Source organism: Mirounga leonina, unplaced genomic scaffold (assembly GCF_011800145.1).
Source record: "Mirounga leonina isolate KUSES-001 unplaced genomic scaffold, KU_Mleo_1.0 Mir_91, whole genome shotgun sequence".
NCBI lineage: Eukaryota > Metazoa > Chordata > Mammalia > Carnivora > Phocidae > Mirounga > Mirounga leonina.
The window spans coordinates 39,342,349-39,368,940 of NW_023270839.1; the positions used below are offsets into that span (position 1 = coordinate 39,342,349).

At 49.2% G+C, this 26,592-nt stretch overlaps 1 long non-coding RNA gene across 1 annotated transcript; it reads right to left on the reverse strand.

Annotated features, from left to right (window-relative positions):
• LOC118003736 lies at positions 1 to 26,397 on the reverse strand. The gene is made up of 4 exons (XR_004677398.1): positions 26,044 to 26,397; positions 23,726 to 23,903; positions 1,805 to 1,970; positions 1 to 518 (listed from the first exon to the last, which is right to left on the reverse strand). It is a non-coding gene; the product is annotated as an uncharacterized LOC118003736 (long non-coding RNA).
• Positions 26,398 to 26,592: the final 195 nt, after the last annotated feature.

Genomic DNA, 26,592 nt, shown 5'->3' on the forward strand with positions numbered 1-26,592 from the left:
TAGACAGTGGGTGATTGAAGTCGCAAGTATGGCAAAGTTTATCTTAGATGTTGTAGGATTAGATTTGAGTGTGACTGACAAGAGGCCATGGTGTCAGGAGAGTTCATCAGAGGCCAAAATCTAGGCCCCAGGGGAGTTAGGCCAAGATAACAGTGACACTAGTTTTCTCTCATGTGAGTCAAGTCCAGCAGTAGAGTCCATCCCTATTACAGCAGCTCCAAGGTCACTTAGGACCTCCTCCTCTCTTACTGTTCTGCCATCTTATCACTTGACTCCTACTTCATGATTTCTAAGCAACTCAGCTCCTGTCGCATCACTTGTACTCTAACTGCTGGGAAGGGAGATGGGGTCATAAGGACACACGCCTTCCCTTCAGAGACACTTCCTGGAAGTTGCACTTCTGCCGACCTCTCATTGGCCAGATTTTAATCAAATGGCCACACCTAGCTGCAAGGATGATCTTTCAGTTTCTTGGTCATTCTTCCTGGTGACCGTGTGCCAACTGGAAATCAGAAGTCCTATTACCAAAGAAAAAGGAAAGAATGGATCTCTAGAGCAGCATTTCTCAATGGGGGGCCATGTTGTCCTCCAGGGGACATTTGGCAACATCTGGAGGTATTTTTGTCACGGTTAGGAGGGTGGAGGCCAGGGATGCTGCTAAACGTCCCATAATGCATAGGACAACCTCCACAACATTTGGCCTAAGATATCAGCGGTGCTGAGTTTGAGAAGCCCTGGCCTACATGGACAATTTCTAGTCTCATTGCTGTAACCAGGACAGCATGAAGAGTGAGGGGACTAGTCACTTGTGGCCACACAAGACACCTGTCCTGGGCAGGCCACAATATTAGGGGAGTTCAGCAGCTCAGACCTAGGCTCTGGGGGTTTGTTTGGTTTTTTTTGTGGGGGGGGTTGTTATATTTGCCCCAGCTTGGAGGGGCTCCTGCCCTCACAGAAAAGGAAAGAAGCTTTGTTTTGTTTGTGCCTCTTTGTTTCATTCATTTCTTTATATTGGGCTCCGAAGTGCAGAGGGAACTCTGAGGGGAGGATTCTGAGGGAAGGGGCTTATTTAACACATGGGCATTTCTTTGCCCACCAGCCACCGACTTGGCCGCTAGTGGGGGAAAAAGCTCCATAGTCTGGCCCCCCATGGCCAGACTCTAGTTCAGTCCCTTATTTATAGTGTGATACAGTTAGACCTTTCCCCCAGCCTCCTGGCCACAAGCCAGGGCTGGGTGGTCAAGGAGAGGCCCCTGGCCCTGAATCTGCAGAGATGCCAGGGCGGCTTTTTTGGCTTTGCCCATAGCGCTGGGCTGGGCCTTTCTGTGCTTCCTCCCTCCCAGGCAGCCTTCCAACCAAGTCAGCATTTCTGGGCCCCTCCCACCTTCATTTCCTTCCCGGACTGTAGCCTTGGGTCTGAAGGGAAGCAGACCTGCCCCAGCTGGGGCCAATGCCAGGCCATGCTGAGGCTGAGGCCTGTGGGTCCCCAAGGTCCCTGAGACATGGTACAGCCGAGAGAATGCCTATCAGTGGGATGGTGGTGGGGGAGAGTGTGAACAGCTCTGTCTCTGGGGAGGGCTAGGGGAAAGAATAGTCCCCAAGCCAGTCTGAACTGTTGGGGTCCTTACTGCGGGTGAGCAAAGGTCTCCCCCAGGCCAAACAACACCCACTCTTATCTGGCTATAAAAGGCTCCCTGAAAGGAATTGGTCTGAGAATGGCCCACTGGACCTGGGCTAGGGTCAATCCCTACAATGGGTCTGGGAGGCAGGGTCTCCACAAGCTCAGGAAGGGTTAAGCTCCTACCTTCCAACCTGTTTCTGGAGGCCCAGAGGGACTCTGGAGGTTTTCAGCATTTTCAAATATCTGAGTTCTTCAACGGGACTGGTGATGGATTTGATTGGTGGCACAGACCTTCTGCCGCATGACCTCTGACAAGTTGCCTGACCTCTCAGCTCCTCAGTTTCCTCATCTGTTCAATGAGAAGAATAATGCCCAGCTGAGAGTTGTGAGGATTCATCCGGATAGTGCCTGGCCCACGGGGGGCACTCAGGAAATAGTAGCTGCTCCTCTCATCATTGTATCATCACACTGTCTCTCAGGAGAGCCTCGCTTCTCCTCATCAGAAAGTCCTTCCCCGAGCCATCACTCTAATTCTTTTTTTTTTTTAAGATTTTAAAAAATTTTTATTTATTTATTTTATTTATTTATTTGACAGAGAGAGACACAGCGAGAGAGGGAACACAAGCAGGGGGAGTGGGAGAGGGAGAAGCAAGCTTCCTGCGGAGCAGAGAGCCCAATGTGGGGCTCGATCCCAGGACCCCGGGATCATGACCTGAGCCAAAGGCAGACGCTTAACGACTGAGCCACCCAGGCGCCCCGCCACCACTCTAATTCTTAGCATGCAGAGTCTGCAGTGGGAGCCACCTCAGGAACCTGCATTTTACAGATGAAGGGACCAGGGACGAGACTTGCCCAAGGTCACAGAGGAGGGTCAACCAGCTGGAATCCATGAGCAACATTCTTCTCCCGCTCTCCCAGGGCTCTCCCGCCACTCAGGAAATGGGCCCAGTCTTTTCATGTTCACCCTTGTTGGCAAGAGCCCCAAAAGGCTGTTTTCCTTCTGTCCAGTTCAGTGCTGATGGCTGCGATCAGGAAATGGGGTGATGGGATGTCCTTCCCCACGTCCTCCTGGTGTGGGGCGGCAACCTCACAGGGCTGGGCTTCCTGAGATACAGCCGTGGCAGCAACTGAGGAACTAGCATCAACTTTAGCATCAGTTTTACAAAGTCAAATACTGAGAATGGGGTGAGGACGGAGGAGAGATGGGGCAGATGTAAGGAAACGAACTTTTTTTTCCCCCAGCAGACAATGAATAGAGTTATTCTAGGCTGGATACATCAAGAAACAAAGACATTAAACATACTATCTGCAGTCAGGGAGAGAAGTCACAAAAAGTAAAAATCACTACTACAGTGGTACCTCTGGGCAGTGGTTCTGGAGGTGGGAGAATTTAACTTTTGATACTTTTCATACTATTTGAATTGTTATCGTTCAGTATTATTATTTGCTGTAGGCGTATGTTACGCCTATTAATAAAATAGTTCATGCCGAGCTCAGGCAGGGGCTACGTGGGCAAAGATGCAGTGTGACTCTTTTTGTCTCTAGACTCCTTGGATGTGAGTCCCTCAGGAAGTCCTTGGTCAGGCTAAGATGGAATTCTGTGTCAGTCAGACTTCAGCTGGGCCCTCCCTCCCGGCCCCCTCAAAATCAGTTAAGATTGGCTCCAGGAAAAGAAAAAGACAAAGACTGGCTCTAAGACTGTTCCACCTAGAAAATTCAGTTATCCTTAGAAAAAGACAAAACTCCTAACTCACACCACATACTCTAGATTGGAGTGATGGATCAAGAACTGCAAAGTTAAACCTGAAAACCTTTAGAAAAAATAATGGTATCTTTCTGATATTTTGCTTTGTTACAATGAAGAACTTCTCATCAAAAGACATCTTGAATAAAGTGAAAAGACAAACTGGGAGAAGAGAAATTATTTTATATAACCAAAGGATTAGTATTAAGAATATATAGGAAGGGATGCCTGGGGGCTCAGTCAGTTAAGCCTCTGGCTCTAGATTTAGGCTCGGGTCATGATCTCAAGGTTGTGGGATCGAGCCCTGTGTCGGAATCCCTGCTCAGCTGGGAGTCTGCTTGGGATTCTCTCTCTCCCTCTCCCTCTCCCCCTCCTCCTGCTTGCACACACTCTCTCTCTCAAAATAAATCAATAAATCTTTAAAAAAAAAAGAACATAGGGGTGCCTGGGTGGCTCAGTCATTAAGCGTCTGCCTTCGGCTCAGGTCATGGTCCCAGGGTCCTGGGATTGAGCCCCGCATCGGGCTCTCTGCTCCGCGGTAAGCCTGCTTCTCCCTCTCCCACTCCCCCTGCTTGTGTTTCCTTTCTCGCTGTGTCTCTCTCTCTCTGTCAAATGAATAAATAAAATCTTTAAAAAAAAAAAAAAGAATATATAGGAAAAGATAGAGAACTCCTACAAATCAGTTAAACAAAAAGATAAACAATACAAGAGAAAAATGAACTGAAGATACGAATAGACATTTGACTGAAGGGAAAATATATATGGCTAATAAACATATGAAGGCATACCCAGCCCCATTAGCACTCAGAGAAATGCAAACAAGCACCATAATGAATACCATGTTACATCCACCTTGGCTGGCAAAAGTTTCAAAGTTTGACAATACAGAGGTAGAAGGGGATATGGGCCATAACATCTCTTAGGCAGTTATTGGGGATATAAATTGGTATAACCCCCTCAGAAAACAAATTTGACATTTCTTATCAAGCTGAATATACATCTACCCAGCAGTAGATTGAATTATTATTCCCATTTTACAGAAGAGAAAACTCAGGCACAGAATGGTTAAGTGAGTTGCCCAAGGGTATAGCTAGTCAGCAGCAGAGCTGGGGTTTGAATCAGACTGGCCCCAAAGGAGGAGAAAGGGCACTGATGGAACAGTCCCAGACACTGGGGCAACTGCTGGCTGGGCCTGAGGTTTTCTGTGATCCCAGAGGGGGAACGCTAAATGAGATCTCTGAAAACAACACCAATGTAGACATGCGATCCTGGCCCCACAGGGAGGAAGGGGCCTTCCTGGGCATCTGGCCCTGCTGCAGTGTGAGTTCTGGAATAGTCATCACAGGTGCACTGCCCTCCCTGCCTCCATGAGGCCTGTGTGCACAGTGAATGCAAGTATAGGATGAAAAAGCGCTGCTCTCTCGCTCATAGGAATCAGCCCAACAGGGAGACAGACATGTTGGAGGCCCAGAGAAGTGCTGTGCTGGGTGTTGGCGGGGGGGCGCACATTGAGGCTGCGAACACTGGGAGGCTGGGCGGGTGGGCACCTTCCCTTGCAACCCAACTGTCTTGTGAACCCATGAATGCTCAGATAATTCTGCTGACTTGGGGATTATCACAGGCCTTGTACAGACAGGAAATGTAGGCCCAGAGATGACCATGGGCACACAGTTTGGGTGTGGTTTAGCAGGGTCTGGGATCCAGGCCTTCTGGGGGCTAAACCCCTGCAAGATTCCCTAGCAGATCACACTCCAGGCCCCCAAGCCAACAAACGGTTTGAAAATGCCTTCCTGTGAGCCACACGGGCTCTGCACCCCCCCAGCTTTCCTCCTCAGAAACAGATGTTTTATCCTTCCATCGCCTCTCCCCTCAACAATGGTTGAGACAAACTGGGTGAATCACATCTAAAGCAGAAACAAGTCTGTATCAACCCAACACCTACTTAGTCCATTTCCTGTCTTGGGTTGGGGGGTGGTGGTCATTCCGTGGGAGTTTTCAAACTCCTACCCATATTCCAGATCAGACTCTGCCTACAAGGGCCTGTGTTGAGATATGATTTCAGGGAAGGGTAGGAACATGGGGCAGGGCCCTCTGGTTAGGTGGATCTCTCCACCAAACACCACCACTAAGCCATTCCTTTGTGTCGTTTCTCCAGAAAGACCCGGCTGACGCAACTTGTCAGCCATGAGCCCTGTATTATAGCTATGAAAGCGCTTTACAGTTTATGAAGTGATTTCAGATCTAAAAACGTTTTTGATTCTCATAACAGCTATGAATTTACACATGGGCAACCATTTAAACTTGTCCATGGAGGAGATGAGGACACAGGATGAGGCTCAGAGAGGCAGGGGACTTTGTAGCTAATCAGCACCAATATTTCAATACGGATTTTTTTTTTTTTTTAAAGATTTTGTTTATTTATTTGACAGACAGAGACATAGCGAGAGCAGGAACACAAGCAGGGGGAGTGGGAGAGGGAGAAGCAGGCTTCCCGCAGAGCAGAGAGCCCGATGTGGGACTCGATCCCAGGACCCTGGGATCATGACCTGAGCCGAAGGCAGACGCTTAACGACTGAGCCACCCAGGCGCCCACAATACGGATCTTTGATTCCAAATTCCATGTACCTCACATAACTGGGAATTGTCCTAGAGAGCAGAGGCTGAAGGGACACAAAACAACTGTTTTTTGTTTTTTTTTAATTTTTTGTCATTTGAACAGCTGGGTTTTGATTAGGAAGCAGAAAGGAAAGGATGAGGGGGAAATGTTCTGGAGCAGGGGAAGACGGTGGCAGACCTGGGCCACACGGATGGGCACAAGTCCCCCAGGGCGCTGACAATTTGGGCAGGGGGAAGGGTGGGCCAGCAAGGGGTAGGAGGAGTGGGGGGATGAGCTCTGGGGAGTCAGAGCCTGTGTCCTGGCTGGGCCACTTCCTGAGGCCCGAGGGGCTGGAGTGGGCATCTCCTCTAGGCTTCTGTTTGTTCCCTGGGCTCTGCAGGCCTCCCAGCTCACCGCTGATGTCTGTGGCCTGATTCCCAGCCAAGTGTCTTGTGAGCCTGTCAGTGCTGACCTAGTCACGCTGGCTCGTGACTGTGCCCCTCCTTCACACGAATGAGTCAAGAGGGGAAACAGGCGCCTAAGGGCTTCCGGGGGATTCCCATGATGCAGGCGGCTCTGGGCCCTGGGTGCAGAAGGCCTTGACCGGCCTCAGAGTGCCTGGGAGGCCGGAGCTTCCCCAGGGTTGAAAGCCGGTCAAAATAACCCCAGACCTAACTTGGTTCCTCTCCTGCTGAGTGGCATCAGCCTGAGTAGGGGCACAAAAGTCATTCGGGTGGGGGAAGGCCTGGCTCAGGGCTGAGCCGTCTGCAGGCATCTGGGGCACAGTGTCTCCATGTAGTCCTGGGAGCTCCACCTTCTGGGTGAGCAAACAGAGGCTCTACTTTCTCCAGAAGAATGCTGAGCAGAGTAACCACAGCAGAAGCCCCAGGAGACCCTCCTTTACTAAGACCTACTACCTGCAAGGCACTTTATTTGTAAATTCAATCAGGTTTTAAAAACTACGTTAGATACAATTACATATACATGCTATAAAATACAAGATAGAAAAAAATAAAATAAAAGATAGAACTAGACCAGGAATTCTTAATCTGAGGTCTGTGGGATCCCCAAAGATCTAAGAATAGAATTCAGGGAATCTAAATATTTGGAAGAGAAAAAAAATACATCTTTATTTTCACTGACCTCTACCTGAATTTTTTCTCTACGGTGATGTGGCAACAAACCACAGCCATGTAGGCAGGACCTGTGATGGTGTCACTGATAGAATTACAGATATTTCAAAATATGGTTTATGTTCATCACTATTTCAAAATTACAGTAGTTATTAGACCTATTGCTAGATCTTGATATTTCATGCCTCAACTGGAAGCACTATTTCTACATCAAAAATTTTTTTATTTTTGATAAACACATTTTAATTTAGTTGGTTTCCTTTATAATCCTATGTTATTTTATTGTGTACATTTAACATTATTCTGAGATGGGGTCTCTAGGCCTCACCAGATGACAAAGGAGGCTATGGCACATACACAAAGGTTAAGAGCCTCTGACCTAGGCTGGCCCTGAAATATGTGGGAGACACTTCCATTTAAAAAATGGATCCTGGGGGCACCTGGGTGGCTCAGTCAGTTAAGCATCTGCCTTTGGCTGGGGTCATGATCCTGGGGTCCTTGGACCGAGCCCCAAGTCAGGCTCTCTTCTCAGCGGGGAGCCTGCTTCTCCCTCTTCCTCTGTCCCTCCCCGCCAGCTTGTGCTTCCTCACTCTCTCAAATAAGTAAATAAATAAAATATTAAAAAAAAATAAAAAGTGGATCCTGATTTTTTTAAAGACTATTTTCCAGTTACATTAGAAAGCTGAATGCCGATCTGGTTATTTTACTTAATCAAGTGAAATTCAACTCCCCACCATCACTGGACAGTGAGCAATCCATGGCTCTCCAGTTGAATGCTTCTAACAGTCCATTAGCAGAAACATCTTTCCCCCCAGAACAGGCTCTTACACTGTTTAACTTAACTGAAACAGCCCTGAGGCTTCTACACGTTCTTCTTCCTCTCCATGTACATTCACCATAATTAGACAGTGTCCTGAGAGGAATGGTTAAGGAACTGGAGGTCTTTGGGCTAGAGAATACACTGCGAGTGGGAGAGCTGTGGGGGAGAGGACGTAGGACGGCTGTCTTGCTTTCACAAAGGGTGGCCCTTACATTCCTGCAGGCAGCTCTGGAAGCCTAGCAAAGGCGCGAGGTTTGCAATCAGGTTGGCCCAAATGCCCAGATAGTCTCTTCTCTCTCCTTACAACCCACTTATCCCCTTCATCACCCTCCCTCTCCGGGACCTTGGTTCCTCCTGCTGACTCCTCTCCCTCCTATCAAAATGTGCTCTGGGAGACAGGTCCTGAGAGAGAGGGGCTGGTGGTGTGGATGGAATGGCAGACCCAAAAGAGGGGAGGGTCGTAGTGTTGTCTAGGGCACTGTAGGACCCATCGTCACCCTTCCCTGGGTCTTGGTTTCCTCAGCTGTAAAATGGGCATCCTATCTGCCCTTGTTGGCATGGATTAAATGAGATGTTGATGGGGAAAACATTTATGGTGCTAAGGTCACAATGGTCATCAACTCACTAAGGTAGAGGACAGAGATAAAGCTTCAAGGATGGCTTTCCCAGTGGGTGGCCTTTGGATTTAAGTTGGAGATCAAGTCTAAGTTGAAGAACTGACTTCTTTTCCAGTGGTGAGCTCTCCCTTCACAGGGATGAGGGAATCAGCACAGGTTCAGAATCAGATTGAATCCTGGCTCTTACTTGCCCTTTGTTTGGCTTTGGGCAAGACAGCTCCCTTGTCTGAGACTCAGTTTATCATCTGGGGATAATAACAGGATCTACCCTCATTGTTGTTGTGAAGATTCAGTAAAATCCCATGTGAAGAACACTCGGCCCAGAGCTTTGTGGGGGAAACACCCTAGAAATGTTTATTTATTTATTATTTTTTTAAAAGATTTTATTTATTTATTTGAGAGAGAGAATGAGAGACAGAGAGCATGAGAGGGAGGAAGGTCAGAGGGAGAAGCAGACTCCCTGCCGAGCAGGGAGCCCGATGCGGGACTCGATCCCGGGACTCCAGGATCATGACCTGAGCCGAAGGCAGTCGCCTAACCAACTGAGCCACCCAGGCGCCCTAGAAATGTTTATTGACGAATATGATCATTCAGTATTCCAATCCTGAGGGAATAGGCTACAAGTGATGAAGGCAGGCTGGGCAGACCCAAGAGTGAGAATGGCAAGGGGCTGAAGGAAAATGGAGCTCCTCCCCAGCCCCCCCTAACAGGGCTTCCTCCTGACCGGGAAAATGCTGCCCTGCTGCCCCGGGGGTTCTTGTGTGTCAGCCTTGGAGTGAGCATACTTGACCTTCTTGATGACCTGCCCCTGTGGGACTGACCCCAGACTTCAGGGTCAGCCAGGCAGGCCTTCTCTGGGTTTGGCATCCTCCCTCAGTCCCCTGGGCCCTGGAGGCTGGCCAGCTGTCAGGCCTGATGTTCAGCCGTATGGAACTGACTCCCTTGGCCAGGACCAGGAGGGAGCGCCCAGGGATGGAGTTGCCTCTTGAAAGAGGCCCAGAGTTTCCCTCTTGCCTGGATGGCTCCTCAGACAGTGAGCAAGGCTGAAACTGATACAGACAGAGGAGAGTAGGAACCGGGACCCAAAATGAGGACCTAAAACTGAGGGAGGAAGGGACACCCACACAGGGCAGGCCACGTGGAGAGCTTCAGTCTCTCCTCAGAGCTGACTCCAGGTGCCCCATGGCTGCATCTCATACTTCTTCCTGTCTGCCTCCTTCCCCAGAAGCTTGGACCATCCCCTTCCCCATCTCACATCTCCCTGGGACTGGCGCTACTCAGGATGAACTGGGCCGTCCACACACACCTGGGCCCAGGGCTGCATGGCTCCAAGGTCTGGACGGGGACGCCACCCTTAGGGGTCACTCATGTATTTGCCAATGAGGGTGGCCAGGCAGGGACCCATATTCACTGCCTCTGACCAGGGGCTTTCAAGCACGGTTTCTAAAGCTCCAGCCATTCACGCATCATTTTCCAGATTTTTGTTACTTTAACTATTTTCCATTTAATATATATATTTTAAAAGATTTTGTTTATTTGACAGAGAGAGACACAGCTAGAGAGGGCACACAAGCAGATGGAGTGGGAGAGGGAGAAGCAGGCTTCCCACTGAGCAGGGAGCCCGACGTGGGGCTCGATCCACCCATGTGCCCCTCCATTTAATATTTTTCTTTAAATCTTTAATTCCTTTTCAAAATTTAGTGTAGAGAAAGAAGAAAGAAGAACAAAGAACAAAGCTGCAGGCTGATTTTAAACTCTATTACAAAACTATAATAATTAAAACAGTATGGTATTGGCATAAAACACACACATAGGGGTGCCTGGGTGGCTCAGTCATTAAGCGTCTGCCTTTGGCTCAGGTCAGGGTCCTGGGATCGAGCCCCGCATCGAGCTCCCCTGCTCAGTGGGAAGCCTGCTTCTCCCTCTCCCACTTCCCCTGCTTGTGTTCCCTCTCTTGCTGTCTCTCTCTCTGTCAAATAAATAAATAAATAAATAAATAAATAAATAAATAAATAAAATATTTAAAAAACAAAACAAAAGAAAAGACATATAGATCAATGGAACAGAATAGAGAGCCTAGAAATAAACCTACATATATGGCAAAGGAGGCAAGAATGTATAATGGGGAAAGGACAGTCTCTTCAATAATGTGTCAGGAAAGCTGGATGACAGAATACAAAAGAATGAAACTGGACCACCATCTTAACGTATATACAAAAATTAACTCAAAATAGATTAGAGGGCGCCTGGGTGGCTCAGTCGTTAAGCATCTGCCTTCAGCTCAGGTCATGATCCCAGGGTCCTGGGATCGAGTCCCACATCGGGCTCCCTGCTCGGCAAGAAGCCTGCTTCTCCCTCTCCCATTCCCCCTGCTTGTGTTACTGCTCTCGCTATCTCTCTCTCTGTCAAATAAATAAATAAAATGTTTAAAAAAAAAATAGATTAGAGACTTGAATATAAGACCTGGAACCATAAAATTCTTACAAGAAAACATAGGCCACAAGCCCCTTGACATACGTCTTGGCGTGGTTTTTTGAATCTGACAGCAAAAGTAACAAAAGGAAAAATAAACAAGTGGAACTATATCAAACTAAAAAGCTTCTGCACAGCAAAGAAAACTATCAACAAAATAAAAAGGCTATGTACCGAATAGGAGAAAATATTTGCCCCCAACCATTTATCTGATAAGGGATTAATGTCTAAAATACATAAAGAAAAAAAGGGGGGCACCCGGGTGGCTCAGTCATTGGGCATCTGCCTTCAGCTTGGGTAATGGTCCCAGGGTCCTGGGATGGAGCCCCACACCGGGCTCCCTGCTTGGCGGAAAGCCTGCTTCTCTCCCTCCCACTCCCCCTGCTTGTGTTCCCTCTCTTGCTGTTTCTCTCTCTGTCAAATAAATAAAATCTTAAAAAAAAGAAAAGAAAATCTGAATATGTATTTCTCCAAAGAAGATATTCAGAAGACCAACAGGTACATGGAGAAGAGGCTCAGCATCACTAACCATCAGGGAAATGCAAATCAGAACCACAAGGGAATACTACCTCACACTTGTTAGAATGGCTAGTGTCAAAAAGACAAGAAATAAGTGTTGATGAGGGTGTGGAGAAAAGAGAATCTTTGTGGTACTGTGGGTGGGAATGTAAATTGGTGCAACTGCTATGGAAAACAGTAGGGCAGTTCCTCAAAAAATTGAAAATAGAATTACCATATGATCCAGCCGTTCCACTTCTGGGTATTTATCTGAAGAAAATGAAAACAATAATTTGAGGGTGCCTGGGTGGCTCAGTTGTTTAAGCATCTGCCTTGGGCTCAGGTCATGATCCCAGGGTCCCGGGATCGAGTCCCGCTTCAGGCTCCCTGCTCAGCAGAGAGTCTGCTTCTCCTTCTACCTTCACCCCACTTGTGCTCTCTCTCTCTCAAATAAATAAATAAAATCTTAAAAAAAAAAAAAGAAAACACTAATCTGAAAGGATATCTGTACTCCCATGTTCACTGCAGCGTTATTTATAATAGCCAAGATGAAAACAACTTAAGTGTCCATTGATGGATGAATGGATAAAGAAACTGTAGTATATGTATACAATAGAATATTATTCAGGCACAAAAAGGAATGAAATCAGCAAAGATCTACTCATCTTGCTGCCACCTAAGACTTCTCTCTGTAAGTCTCCTTAATAAACCATTGCTTGCCAAGCCGGAAAAAAAAAAAAAGGAATGAAATCTTGCCATTTGCAACAACATGGATGGACCTCAAGGGCATTACGCTAAGTGAAGTAAGTCAGAGAGAGAAAGACGAAATCATAGGACCTCTCTTACATGTGGAATCTAAAAAACAAAAACAAAAACAAAAAACCCCCAAGCTCTTAGAAATAGAGAAGACATTGGTGGTTGCCAGAAGTTGGAGGGATGGGGAGAAATGGGTGAAGGGCATCAAAAAGTAAACAAAAACAATTTTTCAGCCTATTTCCAAGCAATAATATCTGTGAAATATTGAGTTTGATGAGCTGATTTATTTTTCCTGATTTACATTTGGATTAATACATTATTAAAAGAAAAAAAAAAAAAAACAGTTCACATACGTATCACCTAAATGCCCCTAATGGACTATATTTTAAAATTCATCTTGTGGTCCATGTTTTGGGAAATCATTTAGTGGAAAGAACAAAGATTTTGAGGCCGTACCATACATAGGTCCTATGAACCCTTGAACAACATAGGTTTGAACTGTGTGGGTCCATTTACATTCAGATTTTTTTTTTTTTTTTTTTACGCAGTACAGTACTGTAAATCCATTTTCTCTTCCCTATGATTTTCTTAAAAACATTTTCTTTAGCTCACTTTATTGTAAGAATACAGTGTATGCTACATATAACGTACAAAATATGTGTTTATGCTATCAGTAAGGATTCACTCAGATCAACAGTACACTATCAGTAGTTAAATTTTAGGGGAATCGAAAGTTACACTTAGATTTTCAGCTGAGCCAGGGTGGTTCGCACCCCTAACCCCTGCGTTGTCCAAGGATCAAATGTACTTTCTAACTGTATGACTTTGGGAAAGTCACTTAACTTCTCTGAGCTTCAGTTTCCTGATCTATATAGCGAAGATCCTCTCTCCTACAGCTGTCATGGGCATGGGTGTGAGCACTGAACATGGGACCTGGCCAAAGTAACTTTCTCCCTCCTTCTGCAATCTTGCCCCCCTTCCTTGCAAAGATAATTTAAGCAGGAAACCCGGTCTCTCGAGCCATCTCCCTAACCACAAGGACCTACTGCATTCCAGAGTAGCCTACTCTGAAGGCATGGCTGGGAGGAGGTGTTACTCTGGCACCCGTCCAGGTCTACCAGTTCTAGGTAGAGAAGTGCTTCCTGGCATCTACTCCAAGTCCCTACGCTGCAGTGTATGCTCCTGTTCTTGTGCTCTACCCTCAGTGGAAATGAGAATTAGTTAGGGAGCCTCATTCATGGAGGGGCAGCCTGATGGTACGGAAAGGCCTGTGGGAAGCTGGGGTCAGTCTGGCACTGCCACTATCTCACTTGTATGCCTTGAGCAAGTCACTGACCCTCTCCGTCTATGGGTTTTCTTATCTGTAAAACGAGGGGGCCAGCATTGACTGTGAAACCAGACTCTTTCCCATGTATTCTCACCCAGTGTAGATGGGGTGGGTGGAAAGGGCAGGGACTCCTGCCTTTTCCTATCGAGGAACTAATTTGTTTCTCTTCTGGTTGAGGATGTGGGAACTGGGAGGGAGTAGGGTAGGCTGGGGATGGGGGCCGAGAGGAAGTTACTGATGAGGGTGGGAGACTGGTTGCCACTAAGCCCTTCCCACTGGAAACTTCCTTCCTGTCCCCTCCCTGATAGAACCACAAGGAAGAGTCTAGGTGTTTCCAAGGATGGCCTGGGAAGGGTTAGATCAACAGAGTGAGGGATATGCTCGGTGGGATATCTGGATTGTGAGTGGTGTCTCCCCTGAAGAGTATACTCTGGATGCTAATCTGGGTCCCCAAAAATGAGGGAGTAGGAGGGTTCAGAGATTACCTAGTTTAATCCCCCATCCTTTTACAGAAAGGGAAACTGAGGCCCAGAGAGGTACAGTGACTCGTTTAGGGTCATGCAATGACTAGGCAGCAGAATGAGACAAGAACCTAGGAGTCCTGCCCTCTGCTCCCAACCTCCTGCCCTGCCTTCCCGCCTCTCTTCCCCTAACTCTGATGACACTTCCGGGGAGACGTGGGGCTTCTGTAAAAATGCTCTAATTGATTCTTAACAGGAAGTGTGGGCTTTTTTGCTCTGAACTGACAACCACAGCAGCTATACACATACACAGGGACAAGCACATGTATCCCCACATACACACACACCCCCAAATTTGTACACAGCTGTACTTGTCAGCATCTAGGCACACAGATGGGGCACACTTATGCACTTCTCCCTGGGTGCATGAGATGCCCAACTGGAGGCTCTCACTTTGTCCTGCTCTGACCTGTTTCATGCTTCTAGAGTGGAAAGTGGATTTGAAAGTGGGGGAGCTGAGACATAGAGACCGGAGGGGGCTTCACTGGATAGCAAAGGCCCCCATGCCCCAGACGATCTTGGGCCTGGAGGGGCTGCTCATAGTTCACAGGGCAGACTGACATGGAAACCACTAATTTGTCATGGGGGCCCAATGAAGCTGAAGAAAAGGGGCTTGGAGAGGTGAACTGGCCCAGCATGTAAACGGCAAAGCCTAGATTTGAACCTGGGTCTGTCTGACCAAGAGCCCAGGTTCTTGGTCCCACAGGCACAGCTTTCTTCATTCACATCAAAGTACCTGATCCAGCCAGTAGCAACTATAAAATACCACAGAACTTCTCCTCGACAAAATAAAGGAATCAATACTCGTACTAGGAGTCAAGGTGGGGTTGAGGGAAGCTTCATGGATGAGTTGGCATTTGAAGCTGCTTTAAGAATGAATGAGATTTTATTAGATGAGTAGAGGGGATGGGGAAGGGCATTCCTAGCGGAGGAACGGCACAAGCAAAAGCAGTGCAAGAAAGTGCAAGGGGCAGGGCGGGGCACAGTGGCAATGGAGTAGGGATGACTGGACAGAGAGGTGTGGGGCCAAGCTCTGGGACGGGGCTGGAGGATTGATGTGCATAGTCAGGGGGTTTAAGGGCCTTGAGTGCCAGGCATGGCATTTGTGGGTGAGGATACCCTGGCGGGTGCTTAAGGAAAGATGTGACTCCGTGAGTCCTGTGTCCCAGAGGCTCACCCTGACTCCAGGATGAAGGGTGGTATGAGTGGACACAAGGACGCAAAGCTGAGGCAGGGGGACCAAGGAGGAGCTGTTACAGGTGTCCAGGAAGAGGTCAAAGGTCTAGAACCAGGCCTGGATCTGTGGGATGGTAAGGAGGGTGAGTGGGAGAAAAGAGCAGCCTGAGAACAGACGGGGGCTCTCCAGGGATTCAGGCAGGGATGATTATGCAGCCACAAGGTAGAGGCTTCTGAGACCAGCCAGTGCCCCCTTCCACCCCAGCCCACACCACTGGACTCAGGCTGGAAGGCCTCAGAGCAAGTCTCACCCCCGCTCCCGACTCCCTGCCATTTCTAGGTTCTGCCCCACCCACTTGCTCTGGGGGGAAGCAGCAGGAATACCCCCCTGCGGGCAGGGCAGGATTTTCTCCTTTCTCCACTAGCTCCAATGTTCAGTCTCTCCTCACAGCTGGAGGGACAGCACTACCCGCTGCCACTGGGTATAGACACTGGCTCCACCAGCAGTGAGTGAGGGACTCCGCCCCATGAATGGCTGTTGGTGCCTCTGGAAACCAGACGGGGCTCCTGTTGTCCTTAACTGACGGCCATGATGGATCCGTACAGTCACTGCCTCAACAAGGAGTCTGGGGTGGTTGTGCTAATTGGCCAGGTTGGTCACACGTCCAGCCTCAGGCTGCACGGGAGGCTGGGAAAGGGGGCATCTGGCATATTTAGTCTCAGTGGTGGAAGCTGGGCTCTTCCTCACAAGTGAAGAATACCCCACACATAGGAAGGGATTTCAGATGCTGAGTGGCCAACATAAATGACAAATGTCCAATATGCTACCTTATGGGTATGCTAGTGAGAATTAAATTATATATCCCATGTAAAAGTGCTTTGTAAAGCATCTGGTACAAAGAACATGCCCAGTGAATGTTAACTCTCATTCCATCAAACTGTAGAGCTCCATGGGGGCAGGAAGTAGACTCTCTGCTCCCTGCTATATCGCTAGTGCCCAGTATGGTGCCTGGCACATAGTAGAAGCTTCACAAATATCTGTCGCAAGAATGTCTTGCTTCTCGGGCGCCTGGGTGGCTCAGTTGGTTAAGCGACTGCCTTCGGCTCAGGTCATGATCCTGGAGTCAGGATCATTCTCTCTCTCAAATAAATAAATAAAATCTTTGAAAAAAAAAAAAAAAAGAATGTCTTGCTTCTCAAATCTGTGCTCCGTCCAGCCTTTCTCTCCTCCCCTTTCTCTTTTTGCCTTGGTTGTGACCGCCGCATTTTCTGAGGAGGAGACATATGCTGGGGCAGAAAGAATACTGTAGGAGGAGTCAGGTGCCCATACCTCAGCTCCACAACCAGCTCACTGTGTGATCGTGGGCAAGTCACCTCCCCTCCCTTGGTCTGGTTTTCTGCATCTGCAAAATGGGTACAATAACCTCTGCTGCCCTGCCCCATCTCTCTGATGTAAAGGACCAATGAGAGCATGTGAGAAGCTGATTGCAAAGCAGCAAAAAGCCTTCAGCACCAAAGCGCGGGGGAGGAAGCAGCTGCTGAAGGGTTAGGACTCCACCCCAGAGGATCTGTTTTTGAAGAGGGGCTGAGGGGGGAGTGCACTGGGGAACCAGCCTTCCTCTTCCCTGAGTGGAAAGGCCTGGTGTTCATGTAGCATCTGTGAACTGAAGCTATTTTTAGGTAGCACAACTACGATTATGACAGGGCCTCTTCCTGAAGGGGAAGGGTGGGGAGTAGACCTGAGTCATCAGTGGGGTGGTCAGGCTGCACAGGCCGACTTAAGGCGACCCATGGAAATCAGACCTCTCCGCGCGCCCTTCCCCCCCCCCCCCCCCCCCCCCGCATTACTCCTGGCCTCTGCCTTCCTTAGACAGTGGCTCTAAAGAGGGCAGTAGGGTGGGCCACCTGCTCCAGGAAGGACTAGGTCAATCATTGGGTTTGGAGCCTGTCAATCATTGTTGGCCTCCAATGAACGGTGGGCTGGCTGCGTCCCTGGGCGGGAACCTGAGGACCCATTGAAAAGAGCTGGAATAAATGGATGGAAAGGATGCCTGCCCCACCCTTCCCGCTCTCTGCAGGGTTGGGGGGCTGGAATTGAAGGGTCAGCTAGGGTTTATTGGGCATGGACTGCATGCCCACACTATGCTTAGGGGCTTCATGTGTCCCCTTCTATTGAAGTCCTCCAACACCGTCCCCCTTGGGAATAGGTGATTTGCCTCCATTTAATAGATGAGGGCACTGAGGCTCCGTAGGGACACGACTGACTCAGCCCCACAGCACTCCTAACGGAGTCCTGGGCTGATGGAGCCAACAGGAAGGGTGATTATTTTCTTTACTGGAAGGACAGGGAAAGGCTTCCCAGAGTGGGTGACATTTGAGCTGGCCTCTAAACAATGAGTGGGATTTAGCTCTCTTGTGAGGCATGGAGAGGGGAGGAGGCACACATGTGACATGGAAGGGACAGAGCATGGGGAAAGGCTTGGGGATGTGACAATGCGGCTTGTTTGGGGGTGTCAGGTAACTCAAGGTTGCTGGTGAGCAGCAGAAGTGGTAGGGCAGAGGGTGGGGCCTGCAGGCCAAGCTAAGGGGTTTGGGCTTTTGGGGGTTCCTGCAGAGCTGTGCAGTCCCTAAGCATACAGCCGGAAGTGTGGTCATGCAAGGGGTGGGGTGGGGTAGCCCACAGTAGAGGAAGGATAGGGGGTGGCCTATCGGGCCCAAAGGAAACCAGGTAGGTTTCCTGCCCTGGAGCCTGAGCTCAGGCAGTGGCCAGGCCTAGCCTCAGTTAGGGCTCCAGGGCCTTCTCCTCTACCCTCTGAGCACCTTCTCTTGCCAGCACCACTGCACATAGTATTCCCTTTATTCTTCACAGCCACTTGCAAGGTGAGTATTAACACCCCCATTTCACTGGGGAGGAAACTGAGGTTTAGAGAGGTTCGGGGACACAGCCTCTCTGTGTGACATCATGGGGCTCCCACCATCATTCCACAGTGGAAGAATCCTCCAGTGCTCTGCTTGCAGGCAGGGGAACAATTACCTCCTTCTCCCTGGGTAAAGGGGACCCTGAGGCTGAATTCAACTGTAACTTATCTGCTTCCCAGGCACAAACTCAAGATGTTCAATCTGGAGGGCCCGTTATTGATCATTTTGCCCACTACACATATTACAGGTGGGGTAACTGAGGCCTAGAAAGGAAGAGTTTTGTTTGGGGTCCACGGATTGCCCTAGAGGTGACTGGCCCTCCTATTTTGAACCAGTCTCTCACTGGAGCTCTAGCCCAGCTGAGAAATTGAGCAGTGAGGGACAAGTGGGTTAGAGTGCAAGGACTTGGGGATGGCTTGTGGGACAGGCGATAGCTTGGGGCTTCTGGGGGAATCCGAGTCAAAATACATTCAGCCCTTTCAATTCCACTTGAAGCACTTCAGACAATTCAGGGGAAAAAAATGCCTCTTCCCAGGACACTTTACCGTGATCTTCCTGAAAAGTGCGCTAATTATGCAAACTTTGGTGGCATCAAGGTGACTGCGTCCCCTAGAGTTGTACAGTGCAGAGTTTGCACAACTGTGAGCAGCCCTGAAAATGGAGCAAGTTCTCTGGTGATTCTCTTCACTTCTCTATCCCCTCCCCTCCCCTCTTTTCCTTATCCTTTCTCACAGAGCTGGGGACCAGGGGGCCATTTCTCACCAGGGAGGGAAAGGGAAGGAAGGGCAGAGACAGAGGAGGAGGAGGGAGAGTGTGAAGGACAGCAGAGGGAAAAGGGCAGGACTTGTTTCTTGGCTCTCAGAAACTGAAACCAAAAGTCCTGGCAGGAGTCAACCTGAAAAGCAAAATGCTAAGGTTGCAAAGCTGTGCTGAGGGAGCAAAGCCACTGTATCTGGGCAGCAGCCCTGGTCAGAGACACTCTAGCCAAAATCTTGTGTTGCCTATACCAGGCCTTGCCCCTGATCCTGACAAGAAGTATACACGGCAAGAGTCTGTTTTCTCTGAGGATTCACACAGCCCCTCCAGACATTACAGTGCCCAGTGCTGGGGTTTGGATCATTGCTGGAGCAGGCAGTGGGTGCCTACTCAAGCCAGTGAGTCACTGGATGACCCGAGAGTGGGTGACCCTTAGCTTTGGCTGGTGTTAGTGTCTTTGTGGACATACACACACCCATGAAGCTGGGAAAGGTGGCATCTGTGTACCTGGCCCTATTTCCCCAAGTTAAGCTTAGGACATGTGAAGTAATATGGATTTTTGTAACCTACCTGGTTGTGAGAAGTCAATTTGGTGCTACCATATTGGATTCTTTGGGGTGCTTGATGCTTTACCCAAAAATGGGACAGAATGGTTAAAACGTGGACTGTCTTTAAAAATTCAGATTGTGTGGTCACCATTTCTTGTGACTTGTATGATTCAACGAGCCAGTTGTGCCCCTGAAACTCAGGTGTCACCCCTCCACGGAGGTTTCCTGGATCCTCTATGTAGGGAAGGATGCTGCTTCTGGAGCACTGTGGCTCCCAGCTCCAGACTGGGCAGCCCCTTGTGCGCTGAGATTGTGTTTAATTCATCTTTGTATCTCCCATGAAGACAGGTGCCTCCCCTCCTCTAGGGATTCTCAGAGTGTAAGCTCCTGGCTTCTCCATTTGTTTCCTCGTGGGCTGACACGTACCCTGTGCTGGCCTCACAGCAGCAGGGAAGAAGGGGACAAATGCAGGGGTGAGGGTAGATGGATGGGTCAGGACACAGGGGAAACTGGCTCCACCATTTCCCAGTCTTGTGGCCCTGGACAAGTTCCATTCCTCTCTGAGCCTCAGTTTCTTCATCTGGAGATGGGGATGATTTAAATAGCTGACTTTTACTGAGTACGTACTGTGGGTCATGCATGTGTTAAGCACATTGCATTCAGTAACTTGTTCAGAAAGTACTTATGAGGATCACCAATGTGGAAGGGACACCAGGAGGTCAGCTTAGGGAATGGAGGCTTGGAGAGTTGGGTGACTGCCCAAGGCCCAGATGCAGATGAGTGGGAGAGTGTACACCCCAGAACCCACTCTTACAACCAGCCATCTGTGCTAGATGGACCCCAGCTGACTTGGGTGGATAGGCTGGAGGAGAGCTCAGCATGGAGCCGGCTCAGGGGAAGTCTATATGGTGGTGCTGTTATCAATGGAGGCCAGGCCTGGCTGGTCCAGAAGGCACTCAGCTGGTATCCAGTGGCTGGGGCAGTGAGAGCCTCGCCAAGTGACCCCACAGGATGCTGTGAGAGGAGGCCCTCCAAACCAGAATTCTGAAAGACCTGGTCCAGCAGGAGGGGCCAAGGCTGACAAAGTCCCTGAGGAAGGGTTGGGCTACCCCTCGGCAGGCTCTTCACTTGAGGACTCAAACGGCCCCGCAGAGGCCTGGAGCCTGAGAGGAAGCCAGCTGAGAGAGTGATGGAAGAAGAAGGAGGTCATTTTCAGGTCTGGTTGACCCACAGGGCCCAGGCTGAAGACTGGATCTGGGAGTACCCCAGAAAGCATGTCACTAAAGGGGCAACAGTCAACTCACTGGGGCTGCCTCTTGGGATCTGGCTTTGCCTCTGTTCCCAGTGCCCCAGGGGCAGAATCCACTCCTAACCTTGGACCAAGGACCAGCAGAGAGATGGTACCAAGTAGAGGGGGCTGAGACCTGCTCAAGGACCCCTCCTGGAAGTGGCTACCAGGCCAGTAGGCGTGCCCTAGAAGAGATGGGTCTGCAGCCCCCAGGGGGATAGCATGGGAAGGCTAGGCTGGATGGATGCAGGGAAGCCATAAGAAACCTAGCAGCCCTGCTAAATCCACAGGCCAGAAACCTTGAAGCATCCTTGCCTCCTTGTTCTCGCACCCCACATCTAACCCGTTAGCAAATCCTATGGGTTCATTTCTTCCCTACTGCCATCTCAGCCACCCGGCATACTGCAGTAGTCCCGTCACTGGCCTCTCTGTTTCCATCCCTGACCCCCCATAGCTGGTTCTCCACACAGCAGCCAGAACAATAGTGTTTAAGAACAGTGTCTCCCCAGTCGGGGCCTCCAGTGGCCCTGCCTCCCAATACACACCTCTTTGATACCATGTGCTACTCTACTGCCCTTCCCTCTGCTCCATCCACTCTGGCTTCTTGCTTTTCTTCAAAATGTTCAGACACACCAGGGCGCCTGAGTGGCTCAGGTGGTTGAGTATCCGACTCTTGATTTCGGCTCAGGTCACGATCTCAGGGTGACGAGATCGAGACCCATGTCGGACTCCCTGCTGAGCAGGGAGTCTGCTTGAAGATTCTCCCTCTGCCCCTCCACCCGCTCATTCTCTCTCTAATAAACAAATAAATCTTAAAAAAAAAAAAAGTTCAGACATACCTTCCCCTCTCCAGGCCTTTGCACTGGTAATCCCCTCTGCCCAGAACACTCTTCCCTTAGGTATCTACATGGCAAACCGCCTTCCTGTCTTTCAGCCTGCTCAAATGCCACTGTATTTCTCAGTGTTCCAGCAGAATATAGCACTCCAATTAGGATTATCCGAGGACTATTCACAAAGGTGTGAATGGGATGTAAGGACACCCCAAGGGAGAGTGCAATGCCCAGGTGTGGGGGCATGGGGCACCTTTACTACTCCCAGGCTTGAGGGGGAGGGAAGGAAATGGCTGCTGAAAACAGGAAAGAGACTATTGTGGGAGAAGGTCCCCAGACAGGGGCTGTGACCCTTCAGAGAAGGAGCCAGGGGAATGAGCACCTTGCTTTCCTTGCCGGCTTTCCTGTACCCCCACTGGTGAGCCAGGCTGGAGGGCAAATGGATGCTCCCCAGAAACACCGACTACCTTCTCCGCTCTCCCACCCCCAGCCCCCAAGTCCTTTTACTTCGCTCTCTTATCTTCCGTGGCACTTATCTCCTGACATTTTACATTTTCACCACAGTTATTTTATGTCTATCAGCTCCAGAAGGGCAGGAATTTTGGTCTAATGCATCCCAAGGACACAGACTGGCACATAGCAGGCACTCAACAAATGATCCCGGAATGCATGAGTGCCCACTCAGTCTCCCTGGGTGCCTCTGGGCAAGCTTCTGGGCCCCTGCCTGGGTAAGGGGGTGCTGGATGCTGCTATCTGAGGCTACGGGGTTAGAGAAAAGCCAGTGGAGACCAGGAGGGTTGGGAAGGCAAGCCTGAAGGCCTGTGCTCAGAGCCACCATCCGTACCTGTGGTTTCCAGAGCAGATCCCTGCCTCTCCCCAAGGCTGTGATGTTGAGACCAGTAGGATTGTCCTTGGCAAAGGCCTTACTACTTGGTTTCTTGAACAAGGCGCTGCTCTGTGAAATCTCCTACTTCATGAATCGGCTCTTTGAGGAAACATCTGGCCCCTCTTCTGGGCCTCCAAGGAATGTTTCCTTTAGGGAGGCCTGAACTCACCCTGCATGTAGGTCCAGAGTTGTAGCTTTGGGTTCTATTCTAGGCCTCCCTTGGCCAAGCCTTGGGTTCCCAGGGACAGGCCTATGCAGGGCCTACCTGACCTCAGGGTGGCCCTTGCTGGGCTCTTGGGCTCCCTCCCCCACAGGTGCCTGGGGTACTGGGGCCTCCCTGAGATGGTACTGCCACCCCTCAATAAGCCTCAATGTCCTACAGAAGAGAAGACTCAAAACAAGGTGATGACCACCCCTGCCCTCCAATTGTAAAGTTGTGCATTTTCTCTAAGGGGTTTATCAACTGAAAGCTATTTCAATCCAAATACCAACAAGATTGGGGAGGGAGCCTCAGAAAATGATATTAATCTTCCTCTGGAAAAATAAACATTTGAAACTAGCAGGAAAATTCTGAAAAAAGGAAGGAACACACCACACAAAACCCAGAAGTCTTAAAGTAAAAGACTGATTATTTGAACACATAAAAAAAAATTTTTTTTTAACCCGAATGGAGAAAATTATTAAAAAACAAAGTCAAAAGGCCACATACTGGGAAAACTATTTGTAACAGAATGTCAGACAAAGAGCTAATTTCCTTAATATATACATTTTAGAAGTCAATGGGCAATTCACAAGGAAAGAAAAATTCCAGATGAACAGTAAATACATGAAAAGATGCTCACCTTCACTCATAATGAAAGAAACATATAACAAAATAACAATGAAATGCCATTTTCAACTGCTAGATTGGCACCAATGAAATGTTTTACAACGTATAGTGTTGGTGAGGGTGTGGGGAGACAACCTCAAACACTGCGGGAATGTAAATTGACCAGCATATTGGAAGGCAATTTTGAAAACAGCTACTGTGGTGGAGTAAAGGTGGTCACAAATTCTTTGACACTTCTCCCCTAGAGAGAGGAGGTCGGTGATCCCTTCCTTTGAATTTGGGCTGGTCTTTAAGTTCTCTGGTCAATAAAATCTAGCAAAAGTGATACTGTTTCAGTTCCAAGCATATCCCTTAACTTGCCCAGCAGATTCAACGCTCTGCCTCTTACCTGAACTGCAATGACCTGTTGTGAGAAGCCCAAACCATGTGGGGGAGCCCTGGAGGATATGACATCATTTGCAGAGAGAGGTCAAGAAGTGCTAAGGCCTTGTCATGTGAGTGATGAAGCCGGCTTGGCAGAGAAGGAAAGACAAACCATCCAGCTGAGCCCTTTCTGAATTCCTCACCTGCAAAATTGTGAATAAGATAAAATGGTGGTTTTAAACATTGCATTTGGGGGTGGTTTGCCATATAGCAATAGGTATCTAGAACAGCTATCCAAATTTAAATTTATCCTTTGACCCAGCAATTTGACCTCTATGAATCTAACCTACCAAATGTTTGCACAGTGCACAAAAACACCTGACCAAAGAAGTTCATTGCAGCAATGTTTGTGATAGATAGCACGACGCTGGAAACAATCCATCTGTCCCTCATCAGCAGAAAGGCTAGTATATCTAATTAATGATATATACTGTACCTAGGGAAAGCCTGAACCAAGAAAAAGTACCATCTGTAGTCCTATGAGCCTAGAGTGACACACAGAGTGGTTAAGAGCATGGATTCTGACACTGGTTCTGCCATCTGTGATCTGTGTGACTTTGGGAAAACTGTTTAACCTCTCTGTCCTATAATTTCCTTATCTGTAAATTGAGGATGATAATCATAGCACCTCTTTCAGAGGGCCATGGTGGGAAATAAATGTGTTAAAATGATAAGCCTGGTATGGATCTGTGCTATATGTACTTTGGAGATGCAAAGAACTTGAATTTAAATTGGGTTGGAGCAGACTTTTAATATCCTTAAGGGGCTGCAAAACAAAGGATCTGCCAGATTGCCATCCTGAGACGGACAAGGGAGATTTGACAAAGACTGGAAGGTAGCTGTGGGAGAATGTTTTCAGAGAAATGGACTCACACTATACTTATTGTTCTTTTTCTTGCTATCTCTTAGACATTCTTCCTACCTCAGCGCTTACAGACCCATTCATTTCTTTTTTTAACTACTGCTCAGTATTGCCTTGTATGGCTGTACTTCAATTTATTTCATCATCCTCTAATTTTTCCAGATTTATTGAGAAATAACTGACATACATCATTGTATAAGTTTAAGGCATACAGGGAGGCCTGGGTTGCTCAGTCAGTTGAGCGTCTGCCTTTGGCTCGGGTCATGATCCCGGGGTCCTGGGATCGAGTCCTGAGTTGGGCTCCTTGCTCAGCAGGGAACCTGCTTCTCCCTCTACCTGCCACTCCTGTGCTCTCTCCCTCTCTCTCTCTCTGACACATAAATAAAATCTTAAAAAAAAAGTTTAAGGCCTTAAACTTTGATTTACATATATTGTAAAATGATCACCAACCCCTACTGGTGGACTCGAGTTGTTTCCAGTTCTTTCCTACAGTTGCAAACAACACTGCAGCAAATGTCCTTGCACATTTATCTTTGCCCTAGCACTGCTATTATTTCTGTGGTGCAGATTCTTCAAAATGGAGTTGAGGATAAAGTATATATACACTTAAAAAAATTCTGATAGCTCTGGTCAAATTGTTTCAATATCTGGTCCCATCCCCCACCCCCACTGCATTTGTTTTCACAACTCTGTCTCTTTGTACTTATTATTTTTTTTAGATGAACTTTAGATGAACAAAAGTATTATCTGGCCTTGTTTTTGAATTAATATAGTGATGAATCAAGCACCATGTCTGCCTTGAAAAACTCAGTCTGGTAGGGATGGGGGGTGCAAAGTGGTATCCTGTGTGTGTGGGGGGGAGGGGTAGCTGCAAAATAAACTGCAAAATAAACAGTCACCCCATCAAGGCTACAGGGCTGGCACAGAAGGCTGGACCATGGGCTCTGGGAGCCCCCAGGAGACAGCAGCATTGGGGTCTGAGACAATCAGGAAGGCCTCCGTAGAGGAGGTTTCCTGCCTAGCCTTTGCATTGGTTCCAGAGCATTTTCTAGAACACTGACTCATTGAATGCTCACGGTAGCCCTTAGCATTAAGTGGTATTATTATCTCCACCTTCCAGATGAGGAAACTGAGGCCTGGAGAATGAAAGTCTTGCCCAGCTCCACCTCTGCGCTCTTCGCTTCCCTTTTCCTCTCTCTTCGCTGTGCTTCCCCTATCCTTCCCCCAGCCCCAGCCCCAGCCCCAGCCCCTCCTGCCCCCACCCTGAGCCACGCCGCCTGGGCGGGCAGAGCCCTGCAGAGCCCGGGGCACTGCTTCTGGATACTGCCCGTGGCTTCTCACAGAGGCTGGGGCGCAGACCCCACGGGTCTAGGTGGCACCCTGACCCGCTCTGCGGCCTCGTCCACACGGCGCTGCCTCACCTCCTGGCCCACAACTCGGGGTCATCCCCGCCCTCCTCCAGGCAAACTCCTCTGGGAAATCAGGCCTTTGGAAGTTCTGGGTGAAGCATTTGCTCCGTCCGAGCTGCAGTGTTTCAAATGCACGTCACCCTGCCCCCCAGGGGCCAAGTCCTTGCCTGGCGGTCAACGACCTGCGCCGCGCTTCTGGGGAAAACCTCAGAAAACAGAGCGGCAGGAAGCCGGCGTGGAGGACCAGCTCCGAGAGACCCGGAGCCCGCGGGCGGGACACCGCCTCTCCGCGCGGAGCCTCCGCCGCGGCGGCCGGACCGAGCCAACCTCAGGTCGGAATACGGTCGGTAATCCCCGGCGGCTCGCTCCTCACGCTCCTCCGGCTTCCGTGACGCTTGCGCCCGCGGTGGCGGCGGACTACTGTGCGCACAACTGAGGCAATTACGGTATTTCCCGCCGGCAGCTCTTGGCCGGCTCTGGCTCCCCCGTGTGTCGACCTCGGGAACTGAGACGCTGCGCAGCTGGAGAAGCGGCGTGAGCAGCCGCTGCATGCCTCTCTCT